The sequence below is a fragment of the Rattus norvegicus genome, chromosome 4 (genome assembly GCF_036323735.1).
Source record: "Rattus norvegicus strain BN/NHsdMcwi chromosome 4, GRCr8, whole genome shotgun sequence".
Taxonomy (NCBI): Eukaryota; Metazoa; Chordata; class Mammalia; order Rodentia; family Muridae; genus Rattus; species Rattus norvegicus.
This window is the reverse complement of record NC_086022.1, coordinates 155021558-155040497: the sequence shown is the minus strand read 5'-3', so window position 1 is coordinate 155040497 and position 18940 is coordinate 155021558. Positions and strand designations below refer to the sequence as shown.

General features: G+C 48.4%; 1 protein-coding gene across 3 annotated transcripts in view; it reads right to left on the bottom strand.

Moving 5' to 3' along the window:
* Positions 1-18940, bottom strand: part of Ninj2 (ninjurin 2) — a 102201-nt gene that overhangs the window by 40363 nt on the left and 42898 nt on the right. Inside the window, exons 2-3 of one of the 3 annotated variants that reach the window (XM_063286653.1) lie at positions 6649-6846; positions 4937-5097 (exon numbers count right to left, since the gene is read on the bottom strand). The exons of the other annotated variants lie outside the window; for them this stretch is intronic. The gene's annotated coding sequence lies outside the window, so the exon portion shown is untranslated. The remainder of the gene's footprint in view (positions 1-4936; positions 5098-6648; positions 6847-18940) is intronic. 3 annotated transcript variants of the gene reach the window in all.

The window sequence follows — 18940 nt, the reverse complement described above, 5'->3', positions numbered from 1 at the left end:
GTTCCCCAGTGGATTTGAGCCATCGACAACCAAGATTTCTCCAGAAACCTTTTTGATTCAAGCAACTCAAACCAGCAAGCTCAGCATTACCTGAGCGTTTATCACAAACCCTGCCTTTGGCCTCCGCCTAGACCCATCCAATCAGAATATTTTTCCCGTTTTGTTTCGGTGCTTGGGATGGAACTGAGCCTTGCACAGACTGGATGAGCCACTGAGCCACATCCTAGAGCTGAAGAACCTGACTTTGTTTTTAGATTTATTTATTCTATTTTATGGGTATTTTGCCTGCATCTGTGCACCATATGCGTGCCTGATGTTCAGAAGAGGGCATCAGATCCCTAGGAACTGGAGTATCGATGGTTGTGAGTCACTTATGTGGGTGCTGAGAACCAAACCTGGGTCCTCTGAAAGAGTGTTAAGTTCTCTTAACCACAGAGCCAACTCTCCAACCCCTAGTGCCTGCATTATAGAGGAACTTGGGTCCCAGGCCATATGTATATCTATTAAAGTCTGAGGTGTGCTTCACCTGCTGTTCAAGGTAGCATGCTGGGCATACCAGAGATAGCTGACCCTAAATACCTGACCTGCCAGGCATGGTGGTGCATGCCCGTAATCCCAGCTTTTAGGAGGTAAAGCTAAGGGAACCTAAAGTTCACAGTTATCTCACCTAACCCCTACCAGAACCCCCACTTACCCCATCCTGGGGTTACAGGAGACCCTGAACTACAGGAGTCAAATGGCAGCCCTAGACCACATTACTAAAGCATGCACAGGACTAAAAGGGCAGAAAGCACATTGGATCAGCAGGGCTTCAGCTCTATGCAGGAAGCCATAGGTTAGTCAGGTCAAGTGTCAGTGGGAACCATTAAGTAAAAATCACCTCTCAAGTGTGGCTGTGAATGAATGACCAGTGACTGTCAACATCCTGCTGACCCGGGCTGGGTGCTGGGCTAAGGCTGCCTTCTTGGCAGAGAGAGCCTTCTGCCCCTGTGCTCAGGAAGTGGGCAGACTGAGTTAGCCGCTGCTAATCGCTTTTTCAGACAGAAACCTGTGGCCTACAGGACTAGGGGAAAGGAAAAGGGGACAGAAAGGAGGCTGGGGGCCGCTGTGGGGGTGGAGTAGGAAATAACATTCCCATTCTCGGCCGCAGCTGGTTGCCTCCCACCACTTTTCCTGGTTGAGGTCCTCTGGCAGTGAGCCACAGTCTTTGTGCTGTGGGTGCCACCCCCGTTTAGAATGAAAGGCAGGGCTGCAAAGACAGGCGGGAGGAAATGAACTTGTGGACAGCTGATGTCCCAGCTCAGCCTCCCTGTTCCGTGACTAAGAAGACGAAGAAGAGGGGGAGGAGAAGGAGAAGGACACACACACACACACACACACACACACACACACACACACACACGCACGCACACTCGTGCATGCACGCATATGCAGAGAGAGAGAGACAGAGAGAGAGACAGACAGACAGACAGAGACAGAGAGAGCAATTGTGTTTTTAATTTTATTTTTATTTTCTGTGCATTGCTGTTTTGCCTGCACGTATACCTGTACGAGTTACAGGCAGTTATGAGTTGCTATGTGGGTGCTGGGATTTGAACTCAGGACCTCTGGAAGAGCAGTCAGTGCTCTTAACCGCTGAGCCATCTCCCTAGCCCCTAAAGTATATATTCTAACTCATTTACATTTCAGAACAACTTCTTGGAGGTAAATGCAATTAGTCCCCATTTCACAGGGAAAACTGAAGTGTCCGAGAGGAGAGATGGTCATGTTCTAATGTCTGTCCGCTTTCATCACCATGACAAATACTCAAGATGACTCGAGAGGAAGAAAGACGACTTTGGGCTCATGGTTTCTGAGGCTTCAGCCCACCATGGCTTGGTCTTGTCACATTGGACACTTCACTGTGAGGTGCAGGGGTTGCAAGGTTACTCACTTTATGGAGGCCTGGGAGCAAAATGAGAGCAAGGGGTCAAGGTCCCTCCATCCTTTTTCTTGTTCTTTTCTTTTTTTCGGAGCTGAGGACCAAACTCAGGGCCTTGTGCTTGCTAGGCAAGCCCTGTACCACTGAGCTAAATCCCTAACCCCCCTCCCTCCTTTTTTTTTTTCTTTTTCTTTTTTTCGGAGCTGGGGACCGAACCCAGGGCCTTGCGTTTGCCAGGCAAGCGCTCTACCACTGAGCTAAACCCCCAACCCCCCTCCATCCTTTTTCAATGACCAAACCTCTCGTCACAGATTCCTTCTAAATGTTTGGCTATGATGGACTGAGGGCTAAGCCTTTGACACATGTCCTTTGGGGGACTGTTAGGACCCAAAGCAGAACCCCAGTAGAACTGAAATTCAAATCCAGATAGTCTGGCCGCAGAGTGCTCAATCCATGACACAGGGGCAGTGTGTTGGGCAAGATGCCAACAGCAGCTCCTACTGGTGAATCCCACTCTGCCTTAATTATCAGCTTGGCTTCAGCTAAGTAACTCAGAGGCATATGGAACGGGGGCAAGAGCAGAGGCGTCATCCAGACCGGGTGGCAAGGCCTGTAATACCAGCTACTTGGGACATTGAGAGTCACACTTCCAAGGCCTGCCTGGGCAGTTTAGTGAGACAGCAGTTCAAAATAAAAGTGAAAAAAGGTCCTAGGTATATACTGCAGTGGGGGAGCGCTGCCTAGCATAGCCGGGGTCCTGGGTTTGATCCCAGTACCTTGAAAAGAAAAAACAAAAAACCAGAAGTGGTGGGGCAAAGCTGGGGACCCACCCACAGTGTTGTCACTTAGAAAGGAAGGGCACCAGAGTGACTGAGGAGCACCTGTCACATCGTGGGCTTTCTAGGTTCCATCTTCTGGCTGTCCTGTGCAACCTTAGGCAAAGTCCTTTTCCTTGCTGGGTCTCTGTGCCCTGATGTCTTGCAGCTGAGGATGGAACCCAGAGCCTTGCACAGGCTCAGCAGGTGCTCGGCCCAACGCTCCCCACCCCCCAATCCTTCCTTTCAGCTTTTGCTTTTTCTTCTCCCTGCAGTAATGGGGATTAGATCCAGTGTCTTGCTAAGAAGGCTCCCTACCAGTGAGCTACACCCCAGCCTCTTATTTTGTTTTAAATAATTGATCTGAACAACTCTTACCAAAGAGGTACCATTTGTGAAAAGAAAGCCCTACACCACGTACCAGAGCCCTACACCATGCACAGACCTGAGGCCACAGAGATGCACACAAGCTGCCTCTGCTTTTTTAAGTCCTCTTTCATTGAGTAAGGCATCCACCCTCCCTTCCCTTCTCCTCCTTCTGTTCCCTTCCCCCTCCCTTCCCTTTCTTTCCCCCTTCCTCCACCACCCCCTTGCCTTGCCTTCTCTTTTTTTCTTTATAAGTTGAGCCCAGGCTGGCCTGAAACTAACAACAATCCTCCTGCCTCAGCCTCCCGAGTACTGGGATTTTCAAGCATGTGCCATCATATTCTGATTCCCCTAAACTTCCCTTTTTTAATGAAGAAAATGATGGGTAAATGTGGAGGAGGTTGTACCATAAGTGTTAGTCATCGTGTGACCCCAGGTTGACTCCTAGGGCAGGACTTTCTCTGTCCATCCCCATCTTTCTCCCATCATCCTGACATCACTGTAACTATCGGCTGCCGTCCCCTTTGACTTCTTTACTCCTGTGGCCGCTGGTACCCCTTCATCCTGTGTGTCCATTTTCCCTGCCTGACAAGTGTGGACGTGCATTCAGAGCTGAACGCCCCAAAACGCAGGATCAACACCGTCAGGTGAGTGCAGCGGGGCCTGTTGGAAGCTCTCTTGCCTAAAGCCCCACCTGGCACATAAGCCAAGCCAGCTACTATAGGCTTCATGACTCATCCCCGTCTGCTGACTCGGAACTCAAGCTTTTGCCCCACCATGTAATTACCGGAGAAGAGGAAGTCCTTGACTGAAGATAAAGGGACGCTTCTTGCTCATAGGAAGGGGTCCGAGCACACAATGTGCTAGTTTTCTGGTTGCTGGTCATTCTTCATTCATTCATTCATTCATTCATTCATTCATTCATTCATTCATTCCAGGGTCTTACAGGGAAGGGGTCAGAGCACACAACATCCTGTTTTCTGGTTGTGATTGATCTATCCGTCTATCCGTCCGTCTGTCTGTCTGCCCCAACCTCCTGAATGCTGTGATTACAGACCCAAACTACCATGTTTTTGCAGCATAGCCTTCTGTTGGGTGCTCCTTTGACCTCTGTGGGGTCCGACGCTGCGTACAGCAGGCACAGTGCTGGGAGCACAGCTCGGTGGGAGAGCACTTGCCCAGCAGGCACTCAACCCAGCTTTGCTGTGGATCAGCTGCCTGAACATCTGTGCTCAGCACCGCTGCAGGCTGGGTTGCTAGGCAAGGCTACACATGTGAGTGTGGACCGTGGGGGAAATGACACAAGTTCCGTTGAGCAGAACTGGGCTCTGACTAGAAGAGCCACAGCACAGACAATCTGTTCTTTAAAGAACTCTGTGCTATCAAATTCACTTCTGCAGTCTGCCAAGGACTTCCTTTTTTAACTCTAAGTTAGATAGGGGAAGAGGCGCCTATCCCCTGCTTCCCCCACCTCTTTTTGAGACAGTGCCTTCTTTGTTTTGAACTCACTCTGTAGATCAGGCTGGCCTTGAACTCACAGAGATCTACCTGCTTCTGCCTCCCAAGTGCTGGGATCACAAGTGTACAGCACCACATCAGAGGCTTTTCTTAAGATGCTTTCGAAGTGCAAAAGGATAAAACCATTTAGCCCAAATAACTTCGACCACACTTTCTGAAGTACTTCTCTGTCCATATTCTTCCGGTACCCCAATTAGCCAACAATAACCAGCTTCTGTTTCTAAGAGATGCTAAGTAGGCCTGTGGAACCATAGAATTAGGGGTAAAGGGAACCAGAGCACCAGGCAAAGCCTACCCAGAAAGGTTAGTGACTCACCCAAAGGCATGCAGTTCAAGTGGCAGATCCTAGACTGGAGCCCCAGGCTCTCTCCTCTCCCCGTCCCTGGCTGGTCTGTTTGGAGCCATAATCCAAGACACCAAAGAGTCTTCCCCCTGGTCCTTGTAACATGTATGTCAAACCTGTCGTTCTTGTGTCACCTGTGAAGAACACAAGCTTACCTCGTTTCTGGAATTTACTCTCTAGTCCTAATTTATACCTTTAGAAAAATAAATGGCCTTTTTTTTTCTACACAAAGAGTGATGTTTCTATCACACGGCAAGTATCGTTGTGGCATTCTTCTGGGTGCTATTAAATCACACAGTCTTTTTTTTTTTCCCAGGGAAGGAATGTAAGAAAGTCTGGGAAGACCAGAACTAGGGAGGAACCCAGGCTGGCCTGGCTGGAGAGCAGGTGTCCCTTCCATAGCACTATCTTGTCTCCTAAGGATCTATCCTGATCCTTCCTGCTTCCCTCCACTGCCCTCTCTGAGGGCACCTGGTCAGCAGAGCTTGATCTGAACTGCCAGTGTTGGGGCTCAGACCCAAGGGATATGGTGGGGGGAGAGGTGGTGTGTGTGTGTGTGTGTCTGTGTATCTGTGTATGTGTGTGTCTGTGTCTGTGTGTGTGTGTCTGTGTGTGTGTATGTGTGTGTGTCTGTGTGTGTGTATGTGTGTGTGTCTGTGTGTGTGTCTGTGTCTGTATATGTGTGTGTGTCTGTGTCTGTATGTGTGTGTGTCTGTCTGTGTGTGTGTCTGTGTGTATGTGTGTGTGTCTGTGTGTGTGTCTGTGTGTCTATGTGTATGTGTATGTCTCTGTGTGTGTGTATGTGTGTGTGTCTGTGTGTGTGTGTATGTGTGTGTGTGTATGTGTATGTCTCTGTGTGTGTGTATGTGTGTGTGTGTGTGTGTGTGTGTGTGTGTGTGTGGCCCAGCAGGTGGCCCCTTCCTCCCACTGACTCCTGTTAGGCCTGTCCTCTGCTCCCAATTCCCCTTTGCCTATGGCCACATCACCATCTTCCATTCCCAGAAACCTTTTGGTGCCCATACTAAACATCCTTCTAATCCTCCACAAAGATGTGCCTGTCCTATTGTTTCCCCCTGCATACCCTCACCCCACCCCACCTGCCACGTTGTCCACAGAAGCCATCTGGTTAGCTTGTTTCTTCCACGACAGAGAATGAAACAAAGGGCTCTGGGCTCAGGCCTCAGCTGGCCCGGTTTTGAGCTGTGTTTGCACCTGGAGCTGACTGTCTAGCTCAGGTTCCCAGAGGCCCCAGGGCAGGACTGTGTCTCCACACGCTGGGTGGCAGGTAGCTTGCACTGTCAGCTCTCCACGAAAAACAAACAGCTGTCATGCAAGACAGGGAAGCTGCAAGGCTTAGGGAGGCTCCCAGGAGACTGAAAAATGCTGGCTCAGGATCTTGACCTCTGCAGACACTGCCTACAGAGGTCATGTGGGGATGGCCCAACGATGCGCTCTTTGAAGAACCAGGGGCCAGCAGTTGGAGGGAATGGATGAAGGCAGGGCCTGGGGAAGACCACTTCTGACCTCATTGTGATTCCTACAAGTAACCAAGCGTGCTTATTCCTCCTCCCAAATGAGTGGCTCTCCATGGAGATGTGCAGGCCTCACTGAGGAAGTGAAGTCACAGCCTCCGGATCCGACCGAGGTGGGGGCAGGTGATATAAACAAGAGTATGTGACACTCACCAATAGGAGATGGAGTTTTTAAAAGTATTCAGGCCTTGGGAAGAATGTTCATTATTTTCTCTCCTTAGTCTGCTTAGCTTTCAAAGCCCAGTTCACCTGCCTAGTCTTCCTCAGGCCCCAGAGGCTGAATTCACTCTCTTGGTTCTTGATTAATTCACTAGGTGGAGAATTCTAGGCCAGCCTAGGCTAATATGAACCCTGTTGAAAAAGAGAAAGAGAAAGGGAGGAAGTTTGGTGGGGTTCTTTGGGAGCTTCAGGGTTATTTGGAGAACATTTAAGGCTGGAAAATCGGGACTGCGTTGTCATTCCTGCAACAGTGGAAGACCTCGGAGCAGAAGCTCCAACAACAACCAGGCCTTCAGGGTTAACCGGGGAACTGCACAAATAGCCAGGCCATGAACCTCTACTTCACACATCCCTGTGGCTTATTCCTCCTGGCTTCTTGTGTCCTGTAGATGAATTGTGGACTCTGCCAATGAGTAAATGTGGATATTTAAGACCTGGGGAGAACAGAAGACTGGATCCTCTAGTGGTACCAGGACCGGAACCCTGAGATGGACCAGTGAGTAAAGCTCTAACCACCTGAATTCAGGCTCAGGCTGGGAGAGAACAGACCTCAACAGTCAGGCTTGGTGCATGTATTACCCCGCCTCCCACAGTATGTAAAAAAGTGCAATAAACACAGTAATGGTAATACGATAGTTTTAAGCTCAATTTTACTTTTTAGGGTTTATTTATTTGGTGTAGATATGAGTGCAAAGGTCAAGGGCAAAAGACAACTTTTGGGAGTCGGTTTTCTCCTTCCATCATGTGGGTCCTGGGAACTGAACTCAGGTTGTTAGACTTGGTGGCAAGCTCCTCTACCCCCTGAGTCATTCCACTGGACCTACTGTTTTGTTTTTAAGATTTATTCTGAGTTTTAGTTGTGTGTATGAGTGCTTGCCGACACGCGTATGCACCTAAGTGTGTGCAGAGGTCCACCTCAGCCAGAGGAGAGGGCAGATCCTCTGGGTCTTGAGTTAGTGGCAGCTTTGAGTCCCTGACATGGGTACTAGGAACAGAATTCAGGTCCCCTGAAGAGCAGGAAGCATTCTTTTTGGTTCTTTTTTTTTTCCGGAGCTGGGGACCGAACCCAGGGCCTTGCGCTTCCTAGGCAAGCGCTCTACCACTGAGCCAAATCCCCAACCCCAAGCAGGAAGCATTCTTGACAAGCATTCTTGAGCTGTTGCTACAGCCCTGGTTTTGTTTTGTCTTTTTAGAGAAGTCTTACAAGAGCTGAGTGGGGTTGGTGCCCACCTCAGGAGGCAGAAGCAGGCAGATCTCTGAGTTTGAGGCCAGCTTGATCTACAGTGTGAGTTCTAGGATAGGGCTACACAGAGAAACCCTCTCCCCATCCCCCTAAAGTATTTCAGGGACTGGAGAGATGGCTCAGCAGTTAAGAGCACTTGGTGCTCTGGTAGAGGTCCTAGGTTTGGCTCCCAGCACCCATATGGCAATTCACAACCCAGAGATCCAATGCCTCCTTCTGGCCTCTGTGGGTACCAGGCATGCACATGTTGGCAAAACACCCATACACATAAAATAAAAATAGACAACAAACTTAAAAAGTATTACAAATCATGCACCATCACCTGGAATCTCCCCTACAGTGTCTCCAAATATGAGGGAGGCCAAGAGGTCCAGACTGTGGACTTGGTGGACATGGTACAGAGGAATTACTAACTCATAAACTAGGCGCCAAACAATGGGGAGGGGGAGGGGTCAGTTGCCATGCTCCTTTCTTGTGCCTTTAACAGTTCACCACAATGGGACACCCTTCACACTGGCTTTGAAGTGAAGCAATTGTGGTGCAGAATGCCTACGTAGGCAGGTAAAGGGTCAGAAGTCCCTAGGTACTGTGGCACTTGTAAAATCCAAACTGCTCCATTTCATTAGAACTGCTCTTGTCCCAAGTCCTCTGACTCCAGCAAGGTTGGTGTAGTGATGCCTAGCTTGAACTAAGGATATATCAAAAAGGAAACACTAGTAAAAAAAAATAAAAATGGCTGCTTTAGTTTGCATCTCAAATGTCCTGTAGTGGCCCATCTAGTAAAGATTTGGTCGCTAGTCCGAGGCACTATTGGGAGGCGGTGTGGCTTTAAGGAGGATATTAGGTCATTAGGTCATACTCTTGAAGAGGATGTTAGGGCCCCGCCCCTTTCCCCTTCTATCTTTGCTTCCTGCCCACCATGAAACTTCTCTACCACATTCTCCTACCACACCGCTCCGAGTTGCCACAAGCCCAAAGCAGCAAGGCCAAGCAGTCTTGGAAACCATTTGTCCAAGAGACTGAGGAGATGGCTCAGCCGTTAGAACCACCGACTGCTCTTGCAGGAGACTCGAGTTCATGTTCTTTTCTTGCCTCTGCCAGCACCTGCCTTCATAGGCACATACACACTCCCATGAAGACACATGCATATCATTTAAAAATTAAAATAAAATAAATCATGAGGAACAAGCCAAAATAACCCTTTCTTTTTTCCTAAGGATTTACTTTTATTTATGAGTACGGGTACTTTGTCTGCACGTATCTGTGTGCACTGCGTTCATGTCTGGTGTCTGCAAAGGCTAGAAGAGGTTGCTAGAAGCCCTGGATCTAGAGTTACAGATGATTAAGAGCCACCATGAGGGTGCTAGGAGCTGAACCTGGGTCCTCTGTAAGAACAGAAAGTGCTCTTAACGGTTGAACCATCTCTCTAGTCCCAATCCTTTCTTTCTTATAAACTGATTAACTTAGCTCTTTTATCACAATGACAGAAAGCTGACTAACATAATTTCATAGCCGTCCCAGCATGTTGTCCCTGACAGACTTGCTAGGTCTCTTTCCTTGTAGCTGAAGCATCGAGGTGCAGAGAACTTCCTTCTGTTATCTGCTTCCTTGTCTATACCGTCCTGAAGCTGCTTCGAGCTTGCACATTTCTCTTTGCAGAAGCCAGCGAGCAAAATGTCCTGGCCAGAGCACAGTGTGTTCTTTTCTTACCTAGGTTTGTAACTGAGGGGAAGGGAGGAAGCTCGTGGGATCCTGGAGATAAAGACCCACCAGGCTCGGCTCTTTTTTCATGGTTTGCTGGGCATTCATGGATGATTGTGCATGGAAGGGTCGCCCAGCCAAGAGCTCGATAGGGCTCACTGGGTATCCTTGTGTGCCGCTCCTGCTCTGCCTCAGAAGGCTTTCTGTTCCCTCTGTTCTTTCCTCAGGATGTCCTGATTTCCTCACCTTAGCCTTCCTCATTTAGTCAGAGAGGTTGGGCAAGTAGCTCTGGGCAGTGGGGTCATGACCCTGCTTCCCAAGAAAGACTTCCTCTGCAAGGCCAATCTGTAGTCACTTGGTTTCTGAAGGTCTTGGTGGCCCCAAAGGTCTGTCACTCTGGTTCAGGTCCATATCCAGCTCCCATGTGGAGGGTGTGCTGGGCTCTTGCCAGGAGTGCAGGCTTTGAGGTCATCTCTCTAAAAGGGACCACTAGACCAGTCTTAGGACCAGCCTGTGACCTTGACCTTGAGGCCCTGTGAAACGGAGTTCAGCATGGCTCTTTATCTCATGGAGATGTGGAGATTGAATGTGATGATTTGTTTAAGTGCCTGGCTTGGTAAGTGTGGGCAAAGTGAGAACTGTCAACCTGGGCCTGTCATCGCCCTGTGGATCCAGGGTGGAGAGAGCCTTCCTCGGATGCTTCTCGTGCCTCCAGCAGAGCCTCAGAGCAGCTGCACTCTCAGCAGGGCCTGGAGACAGTATGTGAAGTCGCAGAATTCACCTCACTGACTGACCTCTGAGGCAGAAGCAGTCTGTGGGACAAAGGTCTTGATTAACTTACCTAAGTGTGACTTTGTTGTTCTTGCTTCAGTTCCAAGTGATGATAGAGTCTACCTCAGGCACCATTTCCAGAAGAATCTCACTCTCCTACTCTAGCAAGGAGCCTCTGCAGCAGGATGTGACCGTGTGACTGGGTGACCTGTGGCTGTGGCCTGCAGCCTACTCCTGCTGTCTCCCAAGGTGAAACATTTGTATCCCCCTAGTCCCCTTGTTAGGGTCTGGGGCTTTGTGGAGGAAACTGAGAACCTTTGTCTTCAGAGCACCCGCATCCTAAGCCTGCCTCCCTGCCAACTCTCACTGCAAAAATCTCTCAGAAGTGGGCTGGGCTGAAGTGTGTGGTAGACTATCAGAAGGAAGAACCAGCCGGCTGGAGTCTCCCTGTTCCTCTCCTCACATCCCAGACTGTGTTTGTGGGGAGGAATGTAACGCCACCTTGCAAAAAAAACCTCCAAACTCTTGGTTCAAAACCTCTAGAGCAGAAGTTCTCAACCCCACGGGGGTCACAAATCAAACAGCCTGCACATCAGATATTTACACTACAATTCAAAACTGTAGCAAAATTACAGTTATGAAGTAACGATAAAATAATTTTATTGTGTGTGTGTGGGAGGTCATCATGCCGTAAGGAACCATGTTTTAGGCTCTCAGCATTAGGAAGCTGAGAACCACTGCTCTAGGGCCATATTTGCATAGCATTTGCATAGGGCCTTCTTGGTAAAGCCACGTGGGGGTTTCTGGATAGCATGCTATGAACCCTGGGAAGGATGTGTGTCGGCTTCAATTTCTGGGCCATATTTGGAACAGACACATTCCCTGTCAGCTTTACCATCGGGTGAAAGGACAGGCAAGTCGTTCAGTCACCAGCCACGCTGCAGGAGCAAGAGCTCACCTCCCATGTACATAGGGCAGCCGTGGGGCTCCAAAGCCACTCTTCTTTTAGTTTCTCTCAGTGATTGTGTCAACCCTGGCGCTTTGAAATGTCAGGCTATGGCATGGCTACTGAGCTATCACCCCAGCCCTTTATGAGGAATCGTTTTTGTTTGTTTGTTTGTTTGTTTGTTTGTTTGTTTGAGAGAGGATCTCACTGTGCAGCCTAAGCTGGTCTCAAGCTTATGACAATCCTCCAGCCTCAACCTTTGTTACAAGCCAATCTCATCTCATCACACTCGTGTACACGCACATGCACACGGCAATTCATTCTGTTAGTAGGCTTGTCTGGTCCTACATGAAATCCTGGGTAGGAGTCAATCCTGACCCATACTGGGGCTGGGAGTATTGAGAGGAGGCATGCTGTTCTGGAACCACAGAGAAGCTTGGGCTATGGGATGTTAGAGTGAGACAAGATTTGATGTCGTGTCTGTCCTTTTCACAGATGAAGAAACCAAGGTTCTGAGAGGTACGTAATATCAGCCTGCAGTGTGCGCTGTCAAACAGCACTGTAGTCCAGGGGCTGCCCAGTCACAGTGGCAAAGTCTGGGGCTTCTGAGAGATTGCGCTGTTAGACTGGGAGCTCAACTGTCTCTCACACCAGACTTTACGTCTCACTTTGCAAAGAAAAAGTGGCTCTCAGCCTCCAGGGAAGCAAAAGGTAAACACACTTGGTTCCCAGAAGCCTTGAGTGGAGAGCAACTGCGAATAGCCTCCTCTGTGGCTTGCCTTTAGCCCACTGTGGGGACCCAGGAGGCTTTAAAAGGCAGAGCTGCCAACGCCTTAAATAGCCTCTCTGCTCCACCAGTGCCTTGCGCAGGTGCAAAAAACACTGGTCTGTGTGTGCCAGGCAGAGGCCCTGTGCCTACACTTAAAGGATCCCTCCAAAGGCCACACTTCCTCACAAGACAGCAAGCTAGAGTCCAGCCTCTCAAAGGCCAGCAGCCTCTTGGGAGACTGGGTAGGCAGAATGACCCAAAACAAACAGTCCAGGAGGAAAGAGATTTGTCTACAGACTCTGGATCCCTGGACTGAATTCAGTGAACATTTATTAGATGGTGAATTTGTGCTCAGCCCACACCTGGGGAGGGGACAGAATACATTTAAAAACTTCACACACACACACTAACACACACACACACACCACACACACACATATACACACACCACACACACACACACACCACACACACACCACACACACCACACACACACCACACACCACACACCACACATACACCACACACACTACACACACTCATACACGCAGACGCACACACTAACACACACCACACATACACACACCACAAACACACACCACACACACCACACACACCACACACACACCACACACACTCATACACGCAGACGCACACTAACACCACACATACACACACCACAAACACACACCACACACACCACACACACCACACACACACTCATACACACAGACGCAAACACACACACAGACAGACACACGCACACACACACACACACACACACACACACTCGCACACACACCACACCACTTTCAAAGAGTTTGCTGGGGGTTGAAGGTTCACAGTAATCACAGAGAGGAAAGGCAGAAGCTGTGTTAAAGGCCAGAGAAAACAAATTACAAGAAGAATTCCAAAACTCAGGCTGCCTCCCCCCAAAAGCATTCTGAAAGGCCCACTGAGAGCTTAGTAGTTGGGGGTGGGGAGGGAGCTAGGGTCTTCTGGTGGCCAGGAGGGTATTGGGCTATACTTTTTCCCTCTGCCTCTGTCAGTAAGGAAATTTCTTTTCTTTTCTTTCTTTCTTTCTTCCTTCCTTTCTTTCTTTCTTTCTTTCTTTCTTTCTTTCTTTCTTTCTTTCTTTCTTTTTCTTTTTGAAACCAGTCTCTCTATGTAGCCCTGGCTTTCCTAGAGTTAGCTGTGTAGACAAGGCTGGCCTTGACTCACAGAGATCCACATGACTGTGTTCCTTCGTACTGGGATTGAAGTACGAAGCACCCAGCCAGGAGGAATTTTAAAGACTGCTTCACCCTGAAGAGTTGAGTGTCCTGCATGTCCTCCCGGCCCTGGGCAATATAGCAAAGAAGTTTTTGCACCAGGTAGAGTCTCCTGTGAGACAGCTGAGTTCAGTATGATTCTCAGGCAAAATCATGTAGTAGTAGAAAAGCCAAGAATCCTCCTTTAATAACCACGTGACTTTGTCGTTAACCTATGCTTCAGTACCCACGTCTGTAGAGTGAAGGCTTAGAGGAAGGACTGAGTGGGGTAGGTTTACCCCCAGCTTGGCTTTCTCTGCTGTGACAGTGACGTCGTTGCTTTGTGTTGCTCTTTCCTCAGGTAGACACTCTTCAACTCAGGGACGGAGGTAGGGTGAGAAAGGACCTGGATGTTCTTTTGTAGCTGTTCTCAAAGTCTCACTCTGCTTTGCTAAGTTTCACGAACTGGAACACATTTGCCTTATCAGGGGAGAAAAGCTGGGGACAGAAGCTGTAATGTCCGAACTAGGAGGTAGGCAGGAAGACAGAGATTCAAGGTCATCTCTGGCTACATACCAACCTCGAGGCCAGCCAAGACTATAAGACTCTCAGAAAAACAAGAACGTAACAGATAGTAAACAAATAGTGAAAATCTTAAATGAGAGGGGTGATTCTTACTTGGTTGGAAGAGGAACGGATCCTCCATTAGAGATTGGGGGGGAGGGGGTCTCTGAATTTAGACGTACACCCAAAATTGCCTACAGGCAAATAAATAGTGCTTGCCACACAGTAGATGCTGTGTTCTTTCAAACACTCGGGGATGCTGTCCTGCACAGTAGCTCTTCAATGTCGTGCATTTTTCATGCGTGGATTCTGAGGACACAACTGCAATTACTTGCAGGAAGGTAAGACTGAGTGTGAAATTTAAAGAGGCACTCCAAAGTTTGGCACCCCTTGTATCACAGGAAGGGCATATCCCACCTCTCTTGTGTCCTAACGCCAGCCTCATAAGAGAACATTCCTCCCGGTCAGCTCCCTCCTCCTCTTGACAAACAGCAGCCACTAGCCTAGGCTCCCTGTGGCCCTGAGAGCAAAATGGAAGGAAGAAGGGTAAGGTTAAAGACGAGCACCGGGCGTGTCACTGTCCTGGTCATAGTTTCCTATCACACGTGTTTATGTACTGCACATAGGAAGTAGGGGGAGTAGAAATGTCCACACAGCCCCACTCTCAGCCTCTAAAAAAAAATGGTTTTTGTTTTGTTTAACTTTTCAGGAAGCCACAGCCCCTTTCAAACCCCAGTAAAGGGTCTGGACCCTCATACCTATTCCTGGGACACAGCCATCCTTACAAGACCATTGGCACTTCCCACACAGGTCCAGGAGCCACCCTACCTTGCAAGGCACTTGGCCTCTGTGGGGAGTTTTGGACCCTGAGTTAGAAATGTTTGCATTTGAGGAGATGCCTTGACTTAGATTTCCATAGATAACTGAATGGGCTCCAAACATGCCATGGAACCTAGGAGTGTCTCATTTGCCACATGGCTACTGTTGGAACCTTAGGATTTAGAAGTAGCTAAGGTGGAGCCTTACAGGGGTAAACTGGGCTTCAAGAGCCAATGGAGCTGAGGGAGAAGCACAGAAACAGAGTCTACTGGAAAGCCAAGAACCCTTTCTGTCCTTGCAGTTCTGTATCTGTGGTCTGCAGACTTTCAAGTCCTCGAAATGGAAGTTACTCCCACTTTGGGGCAATACCCTTAAGCTCCCTCTCCTCTTCCCTCACCTGCCAGGAACAACACTTCTTTCACCTCAGATCCTGTGTGGAGACACCTTTTCCTAGGTTACACTCCTGCTAAAGCCCAGAGATTGTTTACCGACTTGGACCCAAACTTAGTGGACCAAGAAGATCTATGGCTGGACTTCGCTTGTGTCCAGCAGGTGTCCCAGGGTGAGTGAGGGCAGCAACAGGTCTGAAAAGATCAGAGGAAAACCAACAGGTCCACCCAGGACAGGCAATCCAGGCAAATGGGCAATTTGTCCCAGACAAGGCAGGCAAATTCCCCAAATACCAGGATGTTGAGCAATAGTCAAAGAATGAAACTCATTGCTATTCCAGCCCTTCCTCTCCCCCACCCTGTACTCTGTGTCCCATCCTTTTCCTCTGCAGGAGCTCCTGTGCAGATGACTCACCGGGCCCTGTGAGAGTCCCCTGCTGGCTTCACGTCTACCTCAGCTTTCACACACCTGAAACCCACGGTGGCCGAGACGTCTTCACAGCCGTGTCAGCATACGAAGGTTTACGTATGTTCAAGTCGCTCTGCTTAAGTACTTCAGTTTGTTATTTTGATTTTGTTCTTCGCCTCATGGTGCTGGGGATTGAGCTTAGTGTGTTTTCTGTGCTAGGAAAGTGCGCTGCCCCTGAATTATAGCCCCAGATGCCTGTTTTCTCCATCTTGGTTCATTGTTTCTGTTTTGCTATAGTTTCTACCGTAGTTCTAGGTTCTTGCACATGCCAGGCAAGGACTCTACTGCTTAGCTAATCCAGCCCCTCGATTTGTAAAATTAATGTATCTAACCAATCATTATAGAGCCCTAATTAGATTGGATAAATGAAATGGGGAAAAATTAAAATGTATTAAATCCGAATTCATAGGCAAATACACAAATGAGATTTTGATTCTGTTTTTAAGGAGATTGCTGTCTACCAAGGACAAAGGACACAAAACCATGGCACATGATAGAAATTATATACATATATGTTTGCCCTGATACTAGCTTAGTAACACCACCATGCAGCAAGTACCATTCTAGCCAGACATTAGACAATGGGTAAAAGTTAGAGAGGGAACAAGGAAAAGACCTTCCAGGTAGAAAGAAGGCCTGAAAAGAGCCTCAGAAGCAAGAGAAGTAGAATCACATTCAAAGGAACAATTAGTCTCAGTTGACAAGAACTTGAGAGCCAGGCAGTGATGGTACACAACTTTAATCCCAGCACTCAGGAAGCAGAGGCAGGTAGAACTCTGAGTTTGAGGCCAGCCTGGTCTATAGAGTGAGTTCCAGGACAGCCAGGGCCACACAGAGAAACCCTGTTAGGGGGTAGAAAAAGGAACTTGAGAGACGAGGCTGGAATGATGGTGGTAAGAGCACTATCAGGTCTTCCGAAGAACACAGGTTCGACTCCTAGCAGCCACACAACAGTTCACAACTGTCTGTAACTCTAAACCCAGAAGCTAACACACATTCTCCTGGCCTCTGCAAGGCTCCAGGTATGCATATGTACATGGAGATGCATGCAGGCAAAATATCCATCTACCTCCACACATTCACATACACATACACATACACATACACATACACATACACATACACATACACATACACATACACATACACATACACATACACAAGAACATGGAGAAATAGACAGACAGGGGATGAAACACCAGGGTAGGCACAGCTAGCAGGTGGCTTTGAATGGCAGACTCAAGAGTGATCTGGGGATGTGGGGACATGGCTCAGTCAGTACAATGTTTGCTATGCCAGCATCAGGACCTGAGTTTTATTCCCAGCACTGACATAAAAAGTCAGATGCGGGGCTGGGGACTTAGCTCAGTGGTAGAGCGCTTACCTAGGAAGCGCAAGGCCCTGGGTTCGGTCCCCAGCTCCGAAAAAAAGAACCAAAAAAAAAAAAAAGTCAGATGCATCCATTGCACCTATAATACCAACTCTAGGGAGACGGACAGGAGGGTCCTGGGGATACCCAGTCAATCTAGCCAAACTGGACAGCTCCAGGTCTCCAAGACCAAAGTGGAGAACTGGAGAGATAGTTAAGGGTTAAAAGCACTTACTGCTCTTGCAGAACCTGAGCTCGGCTCCCAGCACCCATGTCAGGAGGCTCACAACTGCCTGGAACTACAGCTCACACTCAGACATGCACATCATTTTATTTTGTTTTTTTTGAGACAGGGTCTCTCTATGTAGTCCTGGCTATCCTGAAACTCACTATGTAGACTAGGCTGGCCCTTGAACTCTGCCTCTGCCTCGTGAGTGCTGGGATTAAAGGCATGCTCCATCATGCTCAGCTGGCACACACACAATGCAAATGGGACTGGAGAGATGGCTCATCTGTAAAAGCACTCGATGCTCTTGCAGAGAACTAAGGTTCAGCTACAACCATCTACATGGTTGCTCACAACTGTCTGTAACTCCAGTTCCGACACCCTCCTGTGACCTCCATGAACTCTGTATGCATGGGGTGCACGTACATACATGCAGGCAAACACTCAGGCAAATAAAATTAAAACAAATTCAATTTAAAAAAATAATAAAAATAAATTATTAAAAACAAACAAACCAAGATAGAGGGAGACTGAGGAAGACACCCAGTGTTGACCAGACATCTATTGTTGACCTATGACTCCACATGTGCATGTACAGATTCATGTATCCAAATACGTTCAAACACACACACACACACACACAAACACACACACACACACACACACACACACACACACATATGCACCAGAAAGAGGAAGGGGGAGACAGGTAGGTCTGACTCTTAGGGAATCACCTAAAGGCCCATGGTGCGAATGTTTCTGTTTGAGTGTTTGAGGCTGGCCATGAACTCCATATCCTGTTCTCTGTGTGCTGGATTGCAGACACGTAGCAGCATGCCTGGCTTTATCACAGACCTCTGAGCCAAGGACACACATGCTGATCATAATGGCTTGATCTTAGAAAGACTAGATCGTTCTATAGAGCTGAGCTTGGAATGAAAATAGAAAAGCAACAGGGGTGGCTGTTGGAAGGGACGTTGGAGGACAGCAGTTCTAAGGGGCCTTTTCCAGGAAGCTTCTTCTAGCCAACTAAACTAAAAGGGGCCTTGACCTATGTTCTCAATGGTCCTCATGACTGATTCATCCAGCGAGCAGGGCAGCATGGCTGTGAGAAGCAGATTTTTGAGATCAGACAAACCAAGGATTAAAGGGCAGACAGCACTGAGGCAAACCTATCGTGTATGAAATGGGACCATCTTATTTTTATTTTTTGGTAAGGGTTAAATGACATAAAATATGCTAAGACACTAGACAGAGGCCAAAAAAAAAAAAAAAAAGTAAGTGACTAAAACAGTTGGCAAGACGGTCATGACGTCATGATTCACGTTGTAGATATAAGAAGGCAGAACTGGCATAGGCTGATGTGGCTCGGTAGCAAACAACGTTCACAGCAACCGTTTCCCTTATTAGACTGCTGATGGAGTACAGAAAGCCTTTCTCAGTTACAGCAGGACCCACGGGTACACTCAGTCCCAACTAGGCAACCATAAACACGAAGGAGGTGCACGGCACGGTAGGCGAGTAGTGAAGATTTTCACTAAGCCCAGGCGCATCTGTCTGTCCTGAAGAAGAAGGTCTGGTGTTTGCTTGCTCCATGTGCTCCAGCTCCTCAGGACGGTCACTCAAAGTTGGCAGACATGATGAGAAATACCAAGGGACGGATGAGTCTGTCCCAAAAGCAGGAGGTGAAGTCCAGCTCCAGAAAACGTT